The following is a 20263-nucleotide window of genomic DNA, read 5'->3' as shown; positions in this document are numbered from 1 at the left end:
GTAGGAATTGTTCTACATGTAGTTGTATTTTTGATGTATTTGTGGGGAGGAAGGTGATCTCCACGTCTTACTCCTCCGTCATCTTGAAGGTCCCTACAGTATATCCTTGCAGCTTATTTTTTACATAATAATTGGTACCTCTTAATCCCCTACTCCTATGTTGCCCCTCCCCCCTTCTCTTTCCCCACTGGTAACCACAAGTTTGTTCTCTATATCTGTGAGTCTGCTTCTTTTTTGTTATATTCACTATTGTTGTATTTTTTAGATTCCACATGTAAGCAATGTCATACAGAATTATTGCAAGTAGAAATCCTAGCTCATCTTGCTTTACATTTCTCATGCAAGAAGAATGCCGAAGACATAGCAGGTAGTCAATGAATACTTGTTAACTCCTGCTTTCTTTAGAATCATCCAGCTGTCAGCCCAGTTACAGTGGCTACTCTTATTTGAAGGCCTCCCTTCTCTTTAGTTTTGATGGCAATGTCATAGAATGTAAAATAATACTAGAAGTCTTTTTTTTAAGTCTCTGCATCTGGTAGGTCATCTTAAAAATTAGATTGTATATATCATAAGAACTTTTGACAGTAGTCACTATAAAAAGAAAAGTAGTCAAATGCACGCAAGCAGAGTTCTTTAACCGGCATCCTTTGTGCCTTCCTAGTTAAGAGGATCCCTTTGTATATCTTAATAACTTGCCTGAGGGACACTGTGCACTTCTAGGCTGCCTCTGTCTTTGTAATTCCATAGTTATCAATAAAGTCCTGCCTGAAATGGAGCCATGCGTCTACACAATCCACATTTTGGTAACAATATTTATGGTGTGGAGAGGAAGCAAGGAAGAGGTTTGAGGAGATGGTAACCCCAGGGCACATGATCTACAGTAGCAGTGTGGTCGCCACAAAGCAGGTGTTTCTTTCTGTCATCACTAACTCAATAGGAAAGACTGTAGGAGATTCTAGGTTCAATTTTGGTCTGTTTGAAGGAACAAAAGAAGCCTCCTTAATTAGATAGATGGTTATGACTGGTTATTTTTTCAAGTACCTTAAGTTTCTTACTACATTAGGAGAAATGGCAGAGACCCTCAGTCTTGAAGGGAAGGGCAATGTGTGACATATTTTATTCTGTAAAATTGAACTAAGTGTACATATATAACACTGCCGGTGAAGAAAATCAAGCCTTTAAGGGGTTAACGTTGAAAAGGAGAGGAAAGGGCGTGCATACTAGGTTGTTTGTTTGTTACTTTTTTTTTTTTTTTCGGTATGCGGGCCTCCCACTGTTGTGGCCTCTGGCTCAGTGGCCATGGCTCACAGGCCCAGCCGCTCCGCGGCATGTGGGATCTTCCCGGACTGGGGCACGAACCCATGTCCCCTGCATCGGCAGGCGGACTCTCAACCACTGCGCCACCAGGGAAGCCCGTTTGTTACTTTTTAAATAAACTTTTAATTTTAGAGTACACTTAGATTTACAGAAAAATAAACCCTGCACCCAGTTTCCCCATTAATAACATCTTACATTAGTATGTACATTTGTCATAATTAATGAACCAATACTGGTACATTATTACTAACTAAAGTCCATACTTTAATCAAATATCCTTAGATTTTACCTAATTTCTGCTTTTTGTTCCAGGATCCCATTCAGGCTGTTACATTGATACTAGTATTTTTAAAGAGCCAATTCAGTACCAGATGCATTCAGGTCATTATTTCATTTATGTTTCATACATAGTATTTAGGTAGGCATTACAGTTGACCCTTGAACAACATGGGTTTGAACTGTGTGAGTCCACTTATATAGGTGGATTTTTTTCAGTAGTAAATGCTATAATACTGATACTGAGCAGGGCCCTGTGGGGCTCCTGGGCACAGAGCCTTTCTGTGTCTCCCATTTCTTTGATTACAGGAAATAGCCTTCATGACCTTCCCTGAGTTCCAACGTGCAGATTCAAATGGTTGTTAATTAGGGAAGGGAAGGGATATAAGACAAGGGAGAAACAAAGTCAAGAAAAACTATGGCTTGGGGCAAGGTCCTGGTTCTACATCAATGGATACACACAACATCTTTGAGCTGTTTTGCAAATGCTAAAACCCCCCTCCAGGTGGGAGAAGTTAACGATCAATGATGGTATGCTGCCCACAAGCACGTAGACTCCAGACCAGTTGGAACCAGAAGGTTGATGATGCTGACCCCCACTTACCTCACCACCAACCAAGCAGAAAAATGTCCATGAGCTGATCACACTGTCTTTGAACCATATCTATAATACTTCTCACTATCCTCTGGAAGAGGGGCACAGTTCTTGAGGCGCTAGCCTACTGTGTTCCCTCTTTGCCTGGCCAAGAATGAGGCTATTCTTTCTCTTCCTCCAAGATGCTGTCTCCATATTTCAGTTTGGCATCGGTGCACAGAGAGCCAAGATTTTTGGCATCAGTACTGCATGATCCTTGGTTGGTAGAATCCGTGCATGCAGAACCTTGAATATGGAGGAACTGTGGATACAGAGAAACCAAGGATATGATGGAGGGCAGACTAAAAATCCTAGTTATACTAGGATTTTTGACTCCGAAGAAGGTTGAGGCCTCTAAACCCCAAGTCTTTCAAGGGTCAGCTGTGTGGTCTTATTGTAAGGATGAGACAACTGATACAGAGTGTCATTGACTTTCTCAGAGTAACTAAGGAGGTACTAAAGCCCTGATTCAGACCCAAGCCTTCTGGCCTCAGTTCCATTTTTTTCCTTCTCATATCTTCCTGTCTTTCTCACTTGCAATACAGTAATCACATTTATATTTCAAAAATGTACTGCACGTATAGTATTGCATCCACATTTTGGAAAATAGTTATAAAAGAACTCCCTTACGCTAAAAAAAGTAGAATTGTTTGTATGAATTTTCATATGATTCCTCAAAACCAGAGAGACTTATTTGAGCCACAGAAGTCTAAGTTAAAGCTGCCAAAGTATAATTGGTCTTTGAATGATAGATGACTTATTGCTATAATATGTTTAATAATGCCTTGTTTCTTTCTTGAAGGTTCTATGTCACAGAAGATGCAGTTTGACTTCTATTTTACTCAGAAGTGATATAAAAGAATGTGAGCAAGGTTTTGGGTTGAGTCATAGTAGTGTAGGAGGTTTTCTGTTTTTTCTTTTCTAAACTAACAAGGTTACTCACAAACAGTTCACATCAGAAACAAAACACATGATCAATGGAAGGTGAATTGATGGGACTGTTCACAATCTGTAGTTATTTACATAATACTTCATTGCAATTCATTTATACAAAATCCCCGTTCTAGAGTTTCAGCTTCTCTTAGATGCACAATATTAGTTGCAATGTGGTCGATAGGAAAATTGCACTGTCAAAAATGTTGATGTGCTGCAAACAAAGGTCAAAAAAAATCAAGATAAATTGTTAACCATTATTTTAAGCAGGTCTTTTTTCTCTCACACCTGTATTTCACCTACTTAACAATAATCATTAAAAGAATTTTTAAAATATTTGTATTGGAGCCAAAGGTTTCAGTAACAGATTAGAACTACTGGCTAGCCATTTCTTGTGTTGACTTAAAAGATAAAAGCGTGATTATTCCTAACAGATATTTTCTTCTTCACATAAAACAAGGAAGTATACAAAAAAATACTGTTATTGGTAAGTAGATTTTAATTTGTATCTACACTGTGTTCTTCTGACTTCATTAGGCTTAGAATTTGTGACTGAACAGCATTGTCCGGGCAGTCTGCTGCCTAGTTGGAGATGTCAGAAGCAATTATTTTCAAAGATTTAAGATTTATTATCACACATATTCTGTCTTTAGCTATCTGAGTGGACAGCCCAATCAAGGACGATATGTATTTCATCATCTCTTCCTTCTTGTTGTGCGGTTTTAATAACAGTTCCAGTAGCAACCCACGTTGCACAACAAGAATGCAGTGCAGCAGCTGGATGAATGTTTAAATGGAGTCATCCAAAGTTAGAAGATTTACTTCTTTTTTTCAAATTTCACCTTCTTTCTGTGGAATAAATGAGCTCTCTTAGACTTAGTGGTAAAGGATTTCTGAAAACCCACACCTCACTTTCATTTATGTTGAAAATATTCCAAAAAATGTATCTACAGGTAGATTGTTGAAATTACAACTTCCTCTGGTATTAAGTTCCCACATCTTCATATTTTTGGAAGAGGCCTGAGTTAAACTGCTTCCTTTACTTATGGGCTTATGGTCCCTAGAAGGAGAGTGGTATATCCTCTCTTAAAAAAAAAAAGACAAACCTAGAAATCATCATAGACCCTAGTCTGGCCTTCCTCATTCCACCTGAGACCAAGGGTTATGGAATTTCCTCTTTGACCTGTACCATTTAACAATCTCCTCTCTACCTCCACTCCTAGTCTCTTAGTTTTTTCTTGACTGGGCTCTTACAAGAGAATTCTAATTGTTTTGCCTAATTCTTTCATTTATACAATCACCACAAAGCTTTTGAAAAATGCAAATTTGATCATAGTTTCCTCCAATTAAAAACCCTTCAGAGGTTTTTTATTGCTCTCAGGCAAAAGTACAAATTCCCTGGCCAAGAAGGTCCACCATAATGTCACTTTTGTAGTTTCATCAGACATTTGCTTCCACTGAATCTGCTTCCTCCACCTAGAGATTTTCTGGCTTCACTCTATTAAAGGAAAAATAGAAACACATCTTTTAGGACTCAGTATAATGTCACATGCTCTCTGAAGATTTTCTGACCCCACAGGAAGGCAGAACGACTCTCTTCTTTGTCTCCTTGTGCATACATCTTTTATGCGTCCTGAATACTAATTATGGTAAAAGTTGTTTACAAGTCTGTAGAGACTCTACAGATTTAATATTTAATGTGTGAATCAGGTATCTTTTCTTTTTATCTGCAGTGATGTTTGAGAATCACTGACAGTCTTGCAGATCAGCCCATGTCTGTGCGGCTCTTATTGTGGCTGATCACAAAATTGGTTTAGGGCGGTGGTGCTCACACTTATTGAATGGAAGAATTGCCGAGGTGTTAGATAATGTTCAATTTCCTGGAACCCAAAAGGGAATCAAATTCCTGATACAAAAGTAAAGAGGAGAGATCCAGAAATCTTCCATTTCTACAGGCACTGCAGGCAATTTTGATACAGGTGCATAAGGATCAAACTCAGAGGAAACTCTCTTCCAGTTATCTGTTGTTGAATAATTACCTACCTTTGGTGGCATAAACAACTTAGAATCATAAAAAACAACTGTTTTTTTTATGCACATGGATTCTGAAGGTCAAGAATTTGTATAAGGCACGGAAGGAATAACTTAGTCTGCTCACAATCTCTGGGATCTCAGCAAGAAAGACGCAGATGTCTAGGGGTGACTTGAGTGGCTGAGGGCTGGAATAGATAGGGTGTAGGATCTCTTGCACTGGGGTTTTCTCACTCACATGCCTGGCTCCCAGGCCCAGATGACTCAAAGGTTCAGTTTGAGACTTGTCAATAAGAGCACATTATGTGTGGCTTGGACTTATCACAACATAGCAGCTGGGTTCTGAGAGGGAGACTTCCAAGAGAGCAAGCATTCCAAGAGAACTAGGCAGAAGATGCATGGCCTTTTATGACCCAGCTTCACTTTCCCAGGCAGTTGCAAGTCCACCCAGATTTAAGGTGTAGGGGCAGAGACCCCACCTCTCAATGGGAGAAGTGTCCAAAAAATTGGAGGTCGTGTTTTAAAACTGCCACACTGATTTGAACTTTGATTTTTGTATATATTCTCTTCTGGATCTGTAAGCTATTTGAGGATAAAGATGGTGTCTTATTTAGTTTTGAGCTTTTGGGACTTCAGACAAGCCTTAGTACTTAATATAAACCCAGTAATAATTGTTGCTTTTAACTTATCTAAAGGTCAACAGCTATAACCCTCAGTTACTGGGTATTATGGAGTATTGATCTAGAGACACTTTTCAGCAAGAAATTCTTTGTACAAGACAAGGGGCTTGCCTCATAAAAGTTGACTGATTTTTCATTGCTACTTGAATCCAGTTCCATCATTTCATGACTGTGAGATCTTGGGCAATTTACTTAAAGTCTCCATACTTCTGTTTATTGTTATTCATCTCTGATGCGGAGAATACAATAAGAGATTTGGTATAAGGGTCAAAAATGAAATAAAGTTCTTTGATAATGAGATGTAATGGGATTGAACAGAAAAGCCCTCTCCATATAAAAGATATTACTATTCTTACAAGAGCTATTGACTTCATTGTCAATACTCAACCATTAATCAACCAAATATTAATGGGGATAAACAGTTAAATTATTGCACGATAGCCTCATAAGCTTTATTTGTGTATATAGGTATGCACATATGTGCTGATATATAAGAGATTTTATAAAAGTATACTTTTTAGTAAAGCATAATATGTATTGAGCAAAATACACAAATCATAAATGAGCAACTCAGTGAATTTTTACAGCGAACATACTTATACTAATACCACGTAGATCAAAAAAAGAAACTTCTGCATTTCAGAAGGTTCTCGTGTCCTCCTACCAGTCATACTTTATCAAGGGTATCTTTTCTTTTGATGTCTACCAATGCATATTTTTTTTGCTTGTTTCTTATATACATGGAGTCATATACTATACACTCTTTTGTGCTTGCCTTTTTTTGTTGTTCAATATTAACATTCCTGAGATTCATCCATGTTGGTTCATATAACAGTATTTCATTTATTTTAATTATTGTATTTTATTATTTATACATTCCACTTTTTTGATATTTGGGTTGTTCCTAGTTTTTTAATACTATGAATAATGCAGTTATCAACATTCTTGTACTTATTTTTAATTTTTTTGCGGTACGCGGGCCTCTCACTGTTGTGGCCTCTCCCGTTGTGGAGCACAGGCTCTGGACGCACAGGCTCAGCAGCCATGGCTCACGGGCCTAGCTGCTCCGCGGCATGTAGGATCTTCCCGGACCGGGGCACGATGTGTCCCCTGCATCGACTCTCAACCACTGCGCCACCGGGGAAGCCCTTTTGTACTTATTTTTGACACACGTATGTATTCATTTATTGGATATACATATAAGAGAGGAATTTCTAGTTATAGAGTAAGACAGTTTTCTGTTTTTTCCTTGATATTCTGAAGGAAAAAACACACACATGTTCTCTGTATGTACATATATCTGAGTATGTATGTATATATCTGGACAAGAATCTCTAGTTACAAATGTCTTTCCCCTCTCTGTGGCTTACCTTTTTATTAATCAAGTGATCACTTTTGATGAATAGAAGTTCTTAATTTCACTACAATCCTATTTTTCAATCTTTTTCTTTATAGTTAATGCTATTTGTGTCATGTATAAGAAATCTTTGTCTAGCCTAAGATTATCAAGGTATTCTTTTGTTTTCTTCTAAAAGACACTGTTTTGCCCGAAAAGGTGAAATTTAGGTATATAATCCTCTGGAATTGATTTTTGTTTATAGACAGTCATAGCAGTTATTACTCTTGTCCCATATGGATAGACACTTAACCCTGCATCAATTTTATTTATTTATTTATTTTTGGCTGCGGTGTGTCTTCGTTGCTGCATGCGAACTTTCTCTAGTTGCGGTGAGTGGGGGCTGCTCTTCATTGTGGTGTGGGCTTCTCATTGCGGTGGCTTCTCTTGTTGCAGAGCATGGGCTCTAGGCGCATGGGCTTCAGTTGTTGTGGCATGTGGGCTCAGTAGTTGTGGCTCGTGGGTTCTAGAGTGCAGGCTCAGTAGTTGTGGCGCACGGGCTTAGTTGCTCCGTGGCATGTGGGATCTTCCCAGACCAGGGCTCGAACCCGTGTCCCCTGCATTGGCAGGCAGATTCTTAACCACTGCGCCGCCAGGAAAGCCCCTGCATCAATTTTTGAAAAAGATTATCTGTTCTCCACACTTTAATTCAGCAAGTCTAGTTTTAGAATCTTTATTTTGATCAATGGGTCTAATATCTATCTTTGTCCCGATATGATCCTGTTTTTTGTCTTAATTACAAGAGGTTTAAAATAAGTCTTGATATCTAGTAGCTTAGAGGTTTTTTTTTTAATATAAATTTTAGAATTGATTTCCACATGCAAAATAATCCTACTGGGATTTTGGTTGAATTTTTCTTAAATGTATAACTTAACTTGTGGAAAATTGACATTGTTACAATATTGAATGGTATCCCAAACATGGTATATCCCAAGCATGGTATATTTATTTAAGACTTCTTACTACCCCTCAGTAATGTTTTGTTATTTGTAATGTAAAGACGTTCACATATTTCAATAGATTAATTTCTAAGTATTTGATATTTTTAATGCTATTTTAAGTAGTATCAATTTAAAATTTTATTATTATTTTTGTATATGTTATTTGTATACATATGATATTTATGTATGTTTTTAACATCCAGTAACCTTGCTAAATTCACATAGCAATTCTAATAGTTTACAATAGATTTTTTTTGGTTTTCTAAACATAATCGTATCATCATGAATAGCAATAGTTTTATTCCTTCCTTTTCCCCCTTTATATATATTTTCTTTTTCTCACCTTATTATTTTGGTTAAGAACCACAGTAACATAATTTACAGAAGTTGGTAGCAAGCATTTATATTTTTGTACCTGAATGGAAAAAAAATAAAGCTTTCAATATTTAGCTAAGTATGATTTTTACAGTAGAAGTTTTGGAGCTGTGTTTTGTCAGGTTAAGAGATTTTCCTTCTGTTCCTGATTTGGTATACATTTTTACCATGGACATGTTGAATTTTGTCAATTGAATTGTATCAATTGAGATGATCATATTTTTTTTACTCCTTTAGTCTGTTAATATGTGAAAAACATTAATTTTTTTCTTTTTTCATTGCTTTTCATATAATCTTTTTAAACATTAATTTTTGAAGGTTAAAAAATTGCATTCTGGAATAAAAAAGACCCCTAATTTATAATTATTTTTATATATAGCTGGATTTGTTTTGCTGATATTTTGTTCAAGACCTTTATACCCACATTCATGAGGGAAATTGGCCTATAATTTTCCTTTCTTTAAGTGTCTTTGCCAGGTGTTGATGTCAAGGTCATGCCAGCCTGATAAAACAAGTTGGGAAATGTTCTCCCTTGTTCTGTGCCCTTCATGAGTTTGTTTAATACTGGTAGTTTTTTTTTTCTTAAATGTTGAAATAATTCAGTAGTGAGAATACACGCACCTTGACTTTTCTTTGCAGGAAAGTTTTTTTTATTATGGATTTATTTTAAATTTATTTAAATAAATTTATTTTAAATTTATTTTATTTAATTCAGATATTTCTCTCTCTTTTCTGGGTTAGATTTGGTAAATTGTGTTTTCTAAAGGGTTTTCTTTTCATTTTACCTGATTATTCAAATGTATTGGCATTAGATTGTTTATAATATCCTTCTTACTGTTTTTAATGTCTTTAAGGTATGTAGTGATGTTTTCCTCTCCTGTAATTTGGTAATTTGCATCATCTCTTTTCTTTCTTGTTCCATCTTGCTAAGGTTTAACTTTTCAAAAAAGCAACTTTTCGTTTTATTGATTTTTCTCTATTGCACATTTGTTTTCTATTAATTTGTATTATCTTTATTATTTATTTGCTTGTACTTTTTTCAGAATTAATTTCCTGTTCTTTTCTTAGTTCTTCAAGTGGGCACATGGATCATTGATTTTTCTGCCTTTTTTCTTTTCCAATATACACATTTGTTATTAGAAATCTCCCTCTAAGCACTGCTTTAGCTGCATTAGACACGTTTTGATATGTTGCTTTCTTGATAATTATCATATCCAAAGTACTTTCTAATTTCCTTTTACATTTTTTCATTATTTTAAATTATTTTACAGAAGTATTGGTGAATTCTCACACTTCTGGGAATGTTTTAATTCTTTTTTGTATTGATTTCTAGCTTCAATTTACTCTTGTCAGTAAACATACTCTGTATAATTTATATCTTTTGAGACATTTGGAGAATTTAAAAAAATTTTCCAGCATATGGTCACTTTGGCAAATGTTTCATGTGGATTTGAAAAAAAATGTGTATTCTAGAGTTGCTGGGTATGACGTCCTATATAGGTCAATTAGGCCAAGTTTGTTTTTCAGATCCTCTATATCTCTGCTTTTTTTTTTTTTTTTTTTGGTCTTCTTGGGAATGATACATACTAATTGTCCAAATATTTTGGTGAATTTTTCTATTTTTTTCTCTTTATACTATTATCATTTATTTTGTATATTTTGACTCTGTGCATATATTTTTAGAATTGCTATACCTTTTTGGTGGATTTAATCTTTTATTTTCATGACATGTTTCTCTATCTCTAGCAAATCTTGCCTTAAAGCATACTTTGCCTGGTAACAGTAAAGTTACGTTAATTTTATTTTGGTCAATGTGTTAATGGTAGATCTTTTTTCCTCTCTTTGTAGTCAATATTTTTTCTCCTTACATTTAAAAGTGTCTCTTGTAAATAGCGTAAATTTGGGTTTTTAAGGAAAGTCTATTTTGAAAATCTTTGTATTTTTTTTTTTGCGGTATGCGGGTCTCTCACTGCTGTGGCCTCTCCCGTCGCAGAGCACAGGCTCCGGACGCGCCGGCTCAGCGGCCATGACTAATGGGCCCAGCCGCTCTGCGGCATGTGGGATTCTCCTGGATCGGGGCACAAACCTGCGTCCCCTGCACCGGCAGATGGACTCTCAACCACTGCGCCACCAGGGAAGCCCAAAAATCTTTGTATTTTAATTGGTGTTTTTATTTTATTTATACTTCATTAATTTGATATAATTGGGTTTAAATTGATCATCTTACTATTTCATATTCATTTGCCCCATTCGTGTTTGTTCTTGTTTTTCAACTTTTCTCGTCTTCTTTTGTATTAATTAAAAAAATTTTTTATAATTACACTTTCCCGTCTATTAGTTAGTTATACATATTTTGTGCTTTGTAAACAATTATTTTAGTGGTTTTGGAGAGTACACCATGCTTGCTTTATTTATTGTAGTTTACGTACTATAATTTAGTACTTTTGCCACTTCACAGAAAATATGAGGTCTTTAAATTATTTTCATGCCATTTACTTCCTCCTACCTATGTGTTAGTTTTTTCAAGAATGTAACTATATATTTTAAACTCCACAAAGCATTAATATTGTTTTATACAACCAATATTTATTTATTCTACACACTTATTTACTTTTCTCATTGGTCTTTATTTCTGCCTGCATTTTCCTACCTCTGAGATTATTTTTCTTTGGCCAAGAAAATGTTCTTTTCACGTGGGTCTCCTGGAGATGAATTTTCTTAGTTTTTTTCCTTTTTGCTCTAAAAATATGGCCTTCATTTTTGCTGGTATAGAATTCTAAGTTGACAGTTATCTTCTTTCAACCTTTTAAAGTTGCAAATTCTTTTTTTCCTCTAATTCATTTAGTTTCTGTTGAAAAGTCAACTGTCAGCTTTTTTAATTGCTCCTTTGAAGTAATGTGCCTTTTTCTCTGGCTGCTTTTATGATATTCTTTGTTCTCAGTGTTTAGTAGTTCAAATGTTATGTTCCTAGTTACCAGTTTTCTCTGCCTATGTCCCACTTGGGGCTTCATGAATCTGTGACTTAGTGATACACTTATTATGTAATTGCGGCAACTATTTCTTTAAATGGTGTTTTTGCTCCATTCTCTCTGTAGTCTCCTCTGGAGTTCCAATTATAGATATGTTAGACCATTTCATCATGTTCCATTTACTCTTTTTTGTATTTTCCATCCTTTTTCATACCAGATATATTTTACTGGTTTATCTTTTGGTATACTATTTTTCATTTCTGTTGTATCTAATATTACATGGAATATTATTTTCAGTTATTTTGTTGTTTACTTCTAAAATTTCAGTATGATTCACTTTTATGGATTCCAGTTCCTTAGTGCATTCCCCACCTTATATATTTTCTTAAATACAGTAATCACAACTATTTTAAAATCAGTGTCTGATTAACTCCAATTTTATGTTTATTTGCAGTGTGATTGTTTCTATTATCTATGTTTTTATTTTAGATTTTGGCTGTTTGGACCTGTCTTCTGGTATGCCTGGTAATTTTGGATTGAATGCCAGACACTCTGTGTCTATATTATTTTCTTCCAGAGAGAATTGGCTTTACTTTTGCCAGGTAGTTAGAAGAATGGAAGATTATTTTGATTCAGTCAACAATTGAGATGATTCCAGGTCTATTTCTGATTTGCCCTCACTACTGGATCTATTTCTTTGTCAGTCTCAACTGAAAATTTCCAAGGTCTCTTCTTTTCCTTGGCTTGCACTACTCTTTAATTTTTGATTCTCTAGCATGATACTGTTACACAAATCTCTGATTAGCTTTTTAACCTCTTATGGATTTCTGCTTGGCTTCTCTGGCTCTCATACAGCTTTGTATTTTTAAGTGCTAAGAGAGAAAACATTGGGACATGTTATCTAGGGTTGTGGCATATCTGGGTGTAAAGACATTTTGGAACTAGGGTAAGAAATTAGGTTTTGTTTTGTTTTTGGAATTCCTCAAATAACATGTGATTTTTGGAACCCTTTTGGTTTTCAAAGCTCTCGGTATAATTTTCACAGGAGGTTGTGTCCAAAAAAGAACAACAGAAATCTCACTGTTGGTAAATATTTTTCTTCTTTCCCAAGTGATGCAGAGAGCAAAACAAGTGGGAGAGGTCAGGACACACACCATAAGCTGTGGACGAGAGAGCAGGGGAGTAGGGCTTTATCACCATACTGACCTGTATTCCAGTCGTGGCCTCTTTTCCTAATAGTTATGTGATCTTGGAAAAAATGCTTAGCTGCTCAGGCTTCTATTTTCACATTTGTGAAGTGCCATCCTCAAAAGACTTTTGTGAGGATTAAATGGGAGACTATAAAAGGAAACGAGCACAATGTATAACAGAGTAGGTACTTGAATTCTCCCCTTTCATTCCGTAAATGTAACCGTGATAGTGGAAGGTCCATGTATCACTGCAGGCTGTTTGATGTCTGTTTGGTTAGTCCAGTTAGTTAGAACTAAGTGATAGTGAGACCTGGGTCATGGGTTAAAAGTCTGCTTGAGCCAAAGAGTCTCACTCTCTGTCTGTTTCTCTCTGCCTCTGTCTCTGTTTTACGAAATGAACCCTACATCATGGTTATGAGGTAACAGAGAGAAAATGTGGGCAAAAAACATTGCACAGCCACCTCCCCGGAAGGAAAAATAACTTAAAACTGCCTGGGTGTTGGGTCAGTACCGTTAACCCTCACATGTGACGTGTAGTATAGGACATAATACCAGGCTGTTTGAAACTTTCTTCAAGCCTGATTCTGTCCCATGACCTAAAGGTAGAAGACAAAGAGCTCACGGCACCTTTGAAAAAGAACAGAGATGACCTTGTTGTTACAACCCACATTAACTATCCAGCATTTCTAAAGCTTATTCTTAGAGCTAAGGGGCTGAGCAAGCTCTTGCTGAGCAGTGCATGGTTCCGTATTTGCCTCCCAAATCTGTGTACTTCTGGTGCATGACTCATTGCTTTCGGGTGCAATAACTTGAACCACATAAAACCAATTTTAATTCTAAATATAATTTCGACACTTAGGGAAATAATACACAGCATGCATCACTTGAATTACAAAGTAGATAAAAATAGTTGGAATTAGGTTATCATCTGTACGTCAAACAGGGTGATTTCTCAGCTGTATTTTGAACTGTGGTATGCAGCAATTTTATAAGGAAAGTTAATTTAAATATGACACACAGGCACACAATCCTCTGTAAGGTATTCAGGTAATTGGAGAATGATGCCAGTTTTGTTCTAAGAGTTGGCTTTTTGATTTTAATAAGCTTTTATACTTTAATTCTTGAGAGCAACGTATTTGCTATCCTCTGGTACCTTACTTGATTTAAGTTGTTAAATTGACAGCATTCACAGTGTTAAGAAGAGTGACTGTTTGATGGATCATTAGATTTGATTTTAGGGGTTTCCTTGCCCGTTTACATTAATCAGTTTTATGTACCTTGTGCCTTGGTTCTTTTTCCCAGTTCATCATAAATATTGATGTCATTTTCAATTGGAAGTTTCAGAAAAGAAATTGGAATGAGAAAGCTGGCTCCAATAGCCATCAGTAGTAAAACCAATTCCCGTCATCTCTATCAAAATTAGCTACTTTTTCAGTACATAAAATCCATTTATGCAAAAGGAAAATCAAATAAACTCTCATTAAAAAATCTGTATTGTTTTTTCCATTTCCATCATTAAAAAATGATTTTCCACTGCTACCAGTCGAATTATTTTTCTAATAACTCATGTGAGTAACCCATCAGTTTGTAAAATAAATAATCTTTCTATGAAATTGTTTAACTATTTACTTTCTCCATTCATTTTGGACTTCTTTTAGTTTCAGAGTACCTTAGTTTAAAATAAGGGTATACCACAGCTTTGTTAACTGGGTTGGGATTTTAAACATATATATTTAATAAAGATGTACTAGGTAGAGCTCTTATAGGATGATGAGTGGGAATAAAAACAAGTTTCCTGAGCGCTGAGTGCTCTGGAGCCCTGGAGCTCTAAAACTAAAACGGCCAACACATAAACTTGAATAAAGAGGAAGATTGGAGGGCAGTCATCTTTGACTGCCTAAAATGTTCTGACTCCTTCATCTCCGACCTGCTTTCTACCCTGTCATGCTACAAAGCTCTAGAAATGTACTCTTCAATATAGTAGCCAATATGTGGCAATTTTTAAGAATAGACTTTACTTTTTAGAGCAGTTTGAGGTTCACAGCAAAATTGAGAGGAAGGTTCCTGCCACTATTGGTTCACACAGTGTTATCACCCAAAGTCCACAGTTTAAGGTTCACTCTTTTTATTTATTTATTAATTTGGCTGCATTGGGTCTTAGTTGTGGCATGCGGGATCTTTGTTGCGGCATGCAGGATCTTTTGTTGCGGCACACAGGCTTTTCTCTAGTTGTGACACGTGGGCTCTAGAGCACGTGGGCTCAGTAGTTGCAGTGTGAGGGCTCTGTAGTTGCAGCACACGGGCTCTCTAGTTGTGGTGTGCATGGGTTCTAGAGCATGCAGGCTTAGTTGCCCTGGGGCATGTGGGATCTTAGTTCCCCGACCAGGGATTGAACCCACGTCCCCTGCATTGGAAGGTGGATTCTTAACCACTGGACCACCAGGGAAGTCCCAAGGTTCATTCTTGGTGGTGTATATTCTGTATGTTTAGACAAATTTATAATAACAAGTACGCACCATTATACAATCATACAGAATAATTTCACTGTTCTAAAAATCTGCTGTATTTGCCTATTCATCCTGCCCTCTCCCCTAACCCCTGGCAACCACTGATCTTTTAACTGTCTCCATGGTTTGCTTTTTCAAAGAGTGTAATATAGTTGGGATCATACAGTATGTAGCCTTTTAAGGTTGGCTTCTTTCACTTAATAATATGCATTTAAATTCTCTCCATGGCTTGATATCTCATTTCCTTTTAGTGCTGAATGATATTCCATTGTCTAGATGTATCACACTTTATTTATCCATACACCTACCAAAGGACATCTTAGTTGCCTACAAGTTTTGCCAATTATGAATAAAACTACTACCTGTATAAGCATACATGTGCAGGCTTTTTTATATACATAAGTTTTCAACTCCTTTGGGTAAATTGTGCTCCAAGTGTCTGTGCCATTCTGTATTCCTACAATGAATGAGAGTTCTAATTGCTCTACCTCCTCACCAGCATTTGGTGTGCTCAGTGTTGGCCATTCTAATAGGTGTGTAATGGAATCTCGTTGTAATTTGCATTTCCCTGATGACATATGAGATGGAGCATCTTTTCACATGCTTATCAGTCATCCATATATCTTTTTTCGTGTGGTGTTTGTTCACGTCTTTGGCTCATTTTTTAATTGTCTTGTTTGTTTTCTTACTGTTGAGTTTTAAGTATTCTTTGTGTATTTTTGATAATAGTCCTTTATCAGATATGTTTTTTACAAAAGGTTTTTTTTCCAGTCCGTGATTTGTCATTTTTTTTTTTTTTCTCTTGACAGTGACTTTCTTTTACAGAACAGAAATTTCTAATTTTAATGAAGTCTACTTCTTAGCTCTTTCCTTCATGTATTGTGCCTTTGGTGTTGTATCTAAAAAGTCATTACCAAACGCAAGGTCATCTAAATTTCTCCTTTTATATCTTCTGGGAGTTTTATAGTTTTGTATTTTACAGTTAGGTCTGTGATCCATTTTGAGTTAATTTTAGGGGAGGATGTAAGGTTTGTGTCAGAATTCTTCTTTTTTTTTTTTTGCATGTAGATGTCCAGTGTTCCAGCACCATGTGTTGAAAAGACTATCTTTTCTTTGTTATATTGCCTTTGCTCCTTTGTCAAAGATCAGTTACTATGCATATGCGGTTCTGTTTCTGGGTTCTCTATTCTGTTCCATTGACCTATCTGTCTATTCTTTTGCCAGTAGTATACTCTTTTGATTACTATAGCTTTGTAGTAAGTTTTGAAGTTGGTTAGAGCTAGTCCTCCAGCCTTGTTCTTCTCTTTCAATATTATGTTGGCTATTTTGGATCTTTAGCCTCGCCATATAAACTTTAGAATCAGTTTGTCAATATCTACAAAATGACTTACCAGAATTTTGATCGAAAATTGCATTGACTCTATAGACCAAAGTGGGACAAACTGACATATTGACAATATTGAGTTATCTCATCCATTAACAGCGGGTATCTCTCATTTATTTAGTTCTTTCATCAGAGTTTTGTAGTTTTTCTCATATGGATCTTGTAAATGTTTTGTTAGATTTATACTTAAATAATTTATTTTGGGGGTGCTAATATAAATGGTATTGTGTCTTAAATTTCAAATTCCACTTGTTCATGGCTGGTATGTAGGAAAGGAATTCCCTTTTCTATGTTATACCTTGTATCTCGCAGTCTTGCTATAGTTGTTTATTAGTTCAAGAAGGTTTTTTTTTTGGTCAATTCTTTTGGATTTTCTACATAGATGATCATGTCATCTGTGGAAAAAAGGAGTTTTATTTCTTCCTTCCCAATCTGTATAAATTTCTTTTCTTGTCTTTTTATATCAGCTAAGACTTCTAGTACAATATTGAAAATCAGAGGTGAGAAGGGATGTCTTTGCCTTGCTTCTGATCTTAGTGGGAAAGCTTTGAGTTTCTCATCACTTTTTTTTTTTTGGCTACACCACACATCATGCAGGATCTTAGTTCCTCAACCAAAGGTCGAACCCATGCCCCCTGAAGAGGAAGCATGGAGTCCTAACCACTGGACCACCAGGGAATTCCTGAGTTTCTCATCATTAAGTGTGATACTAGTTGTAGTGTTTTGGCAGATATTTTTTTTTATCAAGTTGAGGAAGTTCCACTCTATTCCTAGTTTAATGAGAATTTTTTTTGGATGGGTATTGGATTTTGTCAGATGCTTTTTCTGCATCTATTCATATAACTGTGTGATTTTTCTTCTTTAGTCTGTTGATATGATGAATTACATTAATTGATTTTCAAATGTTGACCCAGCCTTGCATACCTGGGATAAATTCTACCTGGTCATGGTGTATAATTCTTTTTGTACATAACTGAATTTGATTTGCTAATACTTTGTTGAGGATTTTTACATCTGTTTTCATCAGACATATTGGTCTGTAGTTTCCTTTTCTTATAATGTCTTTGTCTGATTTCAATACTAGGGTAATGCTAGCTTTGTAGAATGAGTTGTGAAGTATTCCCTTTGCTTCTATCTTCTGAAAGAAATTGTAGAGAATTGGTATAATTTTTACCTTAAATGTTTGGTAGAATTCACCAGTGAAACCATCTGAGCCTGGTGGTTTCTGTTTTGGAAAGTTATTAACTATTGATTAAATTATGTTAATAGATGTAATCCTATTCAGATTGTTTCATTCTTGTGTGAGTTTTAGCAGATTGTGTCTTTCACAGAATTGTTCTTACCAGCATTTCATCAGGGTCCATTTCATCTAGGTTATTTAATTTCAACAGGGTCCATTTCATCTAGGTTATAAAATTTGTAGACATGGAGTTATTCGTAGTATTCCTTTGTTATGCTTTTAATGACCATGGGATCTGTGGTGATATACCCTCTTTCATTTGTGATATTAGTAATTTGTGTCCTCTCTCTTTTTTTTCTCAGTCTGGCTAGAGGCTTACCAGTTTTATCGATCTTTTCAAAGAACCAGCTTTTGGTTTCTTTGATTTTCTCTATTGATTTTCTGCTTTCAATTTCATTGATTTCTGCTCTAGTCTCTATTTCTCTTATTCTGCTTACTTTGGATTTAATTTGCTCTTCATTGTTCTAGTTTCCTAAGTTGGAAGCTTAGATAATTGATTTTAGAGCTTTCTTCATTTCTAATATATTCATTCAATGTTATAAATTTCTCCCTATGCAGTGCTTTCACTGTACCTCCCAAATTTTGATGTTTTGTTTTCATTATCATTTAGTTAAAAACATTTAAAAATTTCTCTTGAGATATCTTCTTTGACCCATGTGTTATTTAGAAGTATGTTGTTTATTCTCCAAGTATTTTTGGGTTTTCCAGCTCTCTTTTTGTTACTGATTTCTAGTTTAATTTCCTTATAGTTTGAGAGCAGACATTATATGGTTTCTATTCTTTTAAACTTGTTAAGGTATGTTTTATGGTCCAGAATGTGGTCTTTCTTGGTGTATGTTCCAGATGAATCTGACAAGAATGTGTATTCTACTGTTCTTGGTTGAAGTAGTCTATATATGTCCATTATATACAGTTGATTAATAGTGTTATTGAGTTCAACTATGTTCTTACTGGATCTGTCCATTTCTGATACAGATGAGTTCAAGTTTCCAACTGTAAGAGTGGACTCATCTGTTTCTCCTTGCAGTTCTATCAGTATTTGCCTCACATCTCTTGACATTGCTGTTAGATGCATACATGTTAAGGACTGTTATACAGTCTTGGAGAATTGATCCCCTTATCATTATTTAATGCTCCTCTTTATCCCTGAAAACTTTTCTTGCTGTATAGCCTGCTTTGTCTGAAATGAATGAAGCAATTCCTAATTATTTTTTTAACATCTTTGTTGGAGTATAATTGCTTTGCATTGTTGTGTTAGTTGCTGCTGTATAACAAAGTAAATTATTTTATTTTATTTTTTAACATCTTTATTGGGGTATAATTGCTTTACAATGGTGTGTTAGTTTCTGCTTTATAACAAAGTGAATCAGTCATACATAAACATATGTTCCCATATGTCTTCCCTGTTGCGTCTCCCTCCCTCCCACCCTCCCCATCCCACCCCTCCAGGCTGTCACAAAGCACCGAGCCAATATCCCTGTGCCATGCGGCTGCTTCCCACTAGCTATCTACCTTACTGCGTTTGTTAGTGTGTATATGCCCATGACTCTCTCTTGCCCTGTCACAGCTCACCCTTCCCCCTCCCCATAACCTCAAGTCCGTTCTCTAAGAGGTCTGCGTCTTTATTCCTGCTTTACCCCTAGGTTCTTCATGACATTTTTTTCTTAAATTCCATATATATGTGTTAGCATACGGTATTTGTCTTTTTCTTTCTGACTTACTTCACTCTGTATGACAGACTCTAGGTCTATCCACCTCATTACAAATAGCTCAATTTTGTTTCTTTTTATGGCTGAGTAATATTCCATTGTATATATGTGCCACATCTTCTTTATCCATTCATCTGATGACGGGCACTTAGGTTGTTTCCGTCTCCGGGCTATTGTAAATAGAGCTGCAATGAACATTTTGGTACATGACTCTTTTTGAATTTTGGTTTTCTCAGGGTATATGCCCAGTAGTGGGATTGCTGGGTCATATGGTAGTTCTATTTGTAGTTTTTTAAGGAACCTCCATACTGTTCTCCATAGTGGCTGAACCAATTCACATTCCCACCAGCAGTGCAAGAGTGTTCCCTTTTCTCCACACCCTCTCCAGCATTTATTGTTTCTAGATTTTTTGATGATGGCCATTCTGACTGGTGTGAGATGATATCTCATTGTAGTTTTGATTTGCATTTCTCTAATGATTAATGATGTTGAGCATTCTTTCATGTGTTTGTTGGCAGTCTGTATATCTTCTTTGGAGAAATGTCTATTTAGGTCTTCTGCCCATTTTTGGATTGGGTTGTTTGTTTTCTTGTTATTGAGCTGCATGAGCTGCTTGTAAATTTTGGAGATTAATCCTTTGTCAGTTGCTTCATTTGCAAATATTTTCTCCCATTCTGAGGG

Source organism: Aethalodelphis obliquidens, unplaced genomic scaffold, assembly GCF_003676395.1.
Source record: "Aethalodelphis obliquidens isolate GAN/ISIS:26980383/991018 unplaced genomic scaffold, ASM367639v1 scaffold3, whole genome shotgun sequence".
NCBI lineage: Eukaryota > Metazoa > Chordata > Mammalia > Artiodactyla > Delphinidae > Aethalodelphis > Aethalodelphis obliquidens.
The sequence above is the reverse complement of the archived record's forward strand: the minus strand, read 5'-3'. Positions refer to the sequence as shown.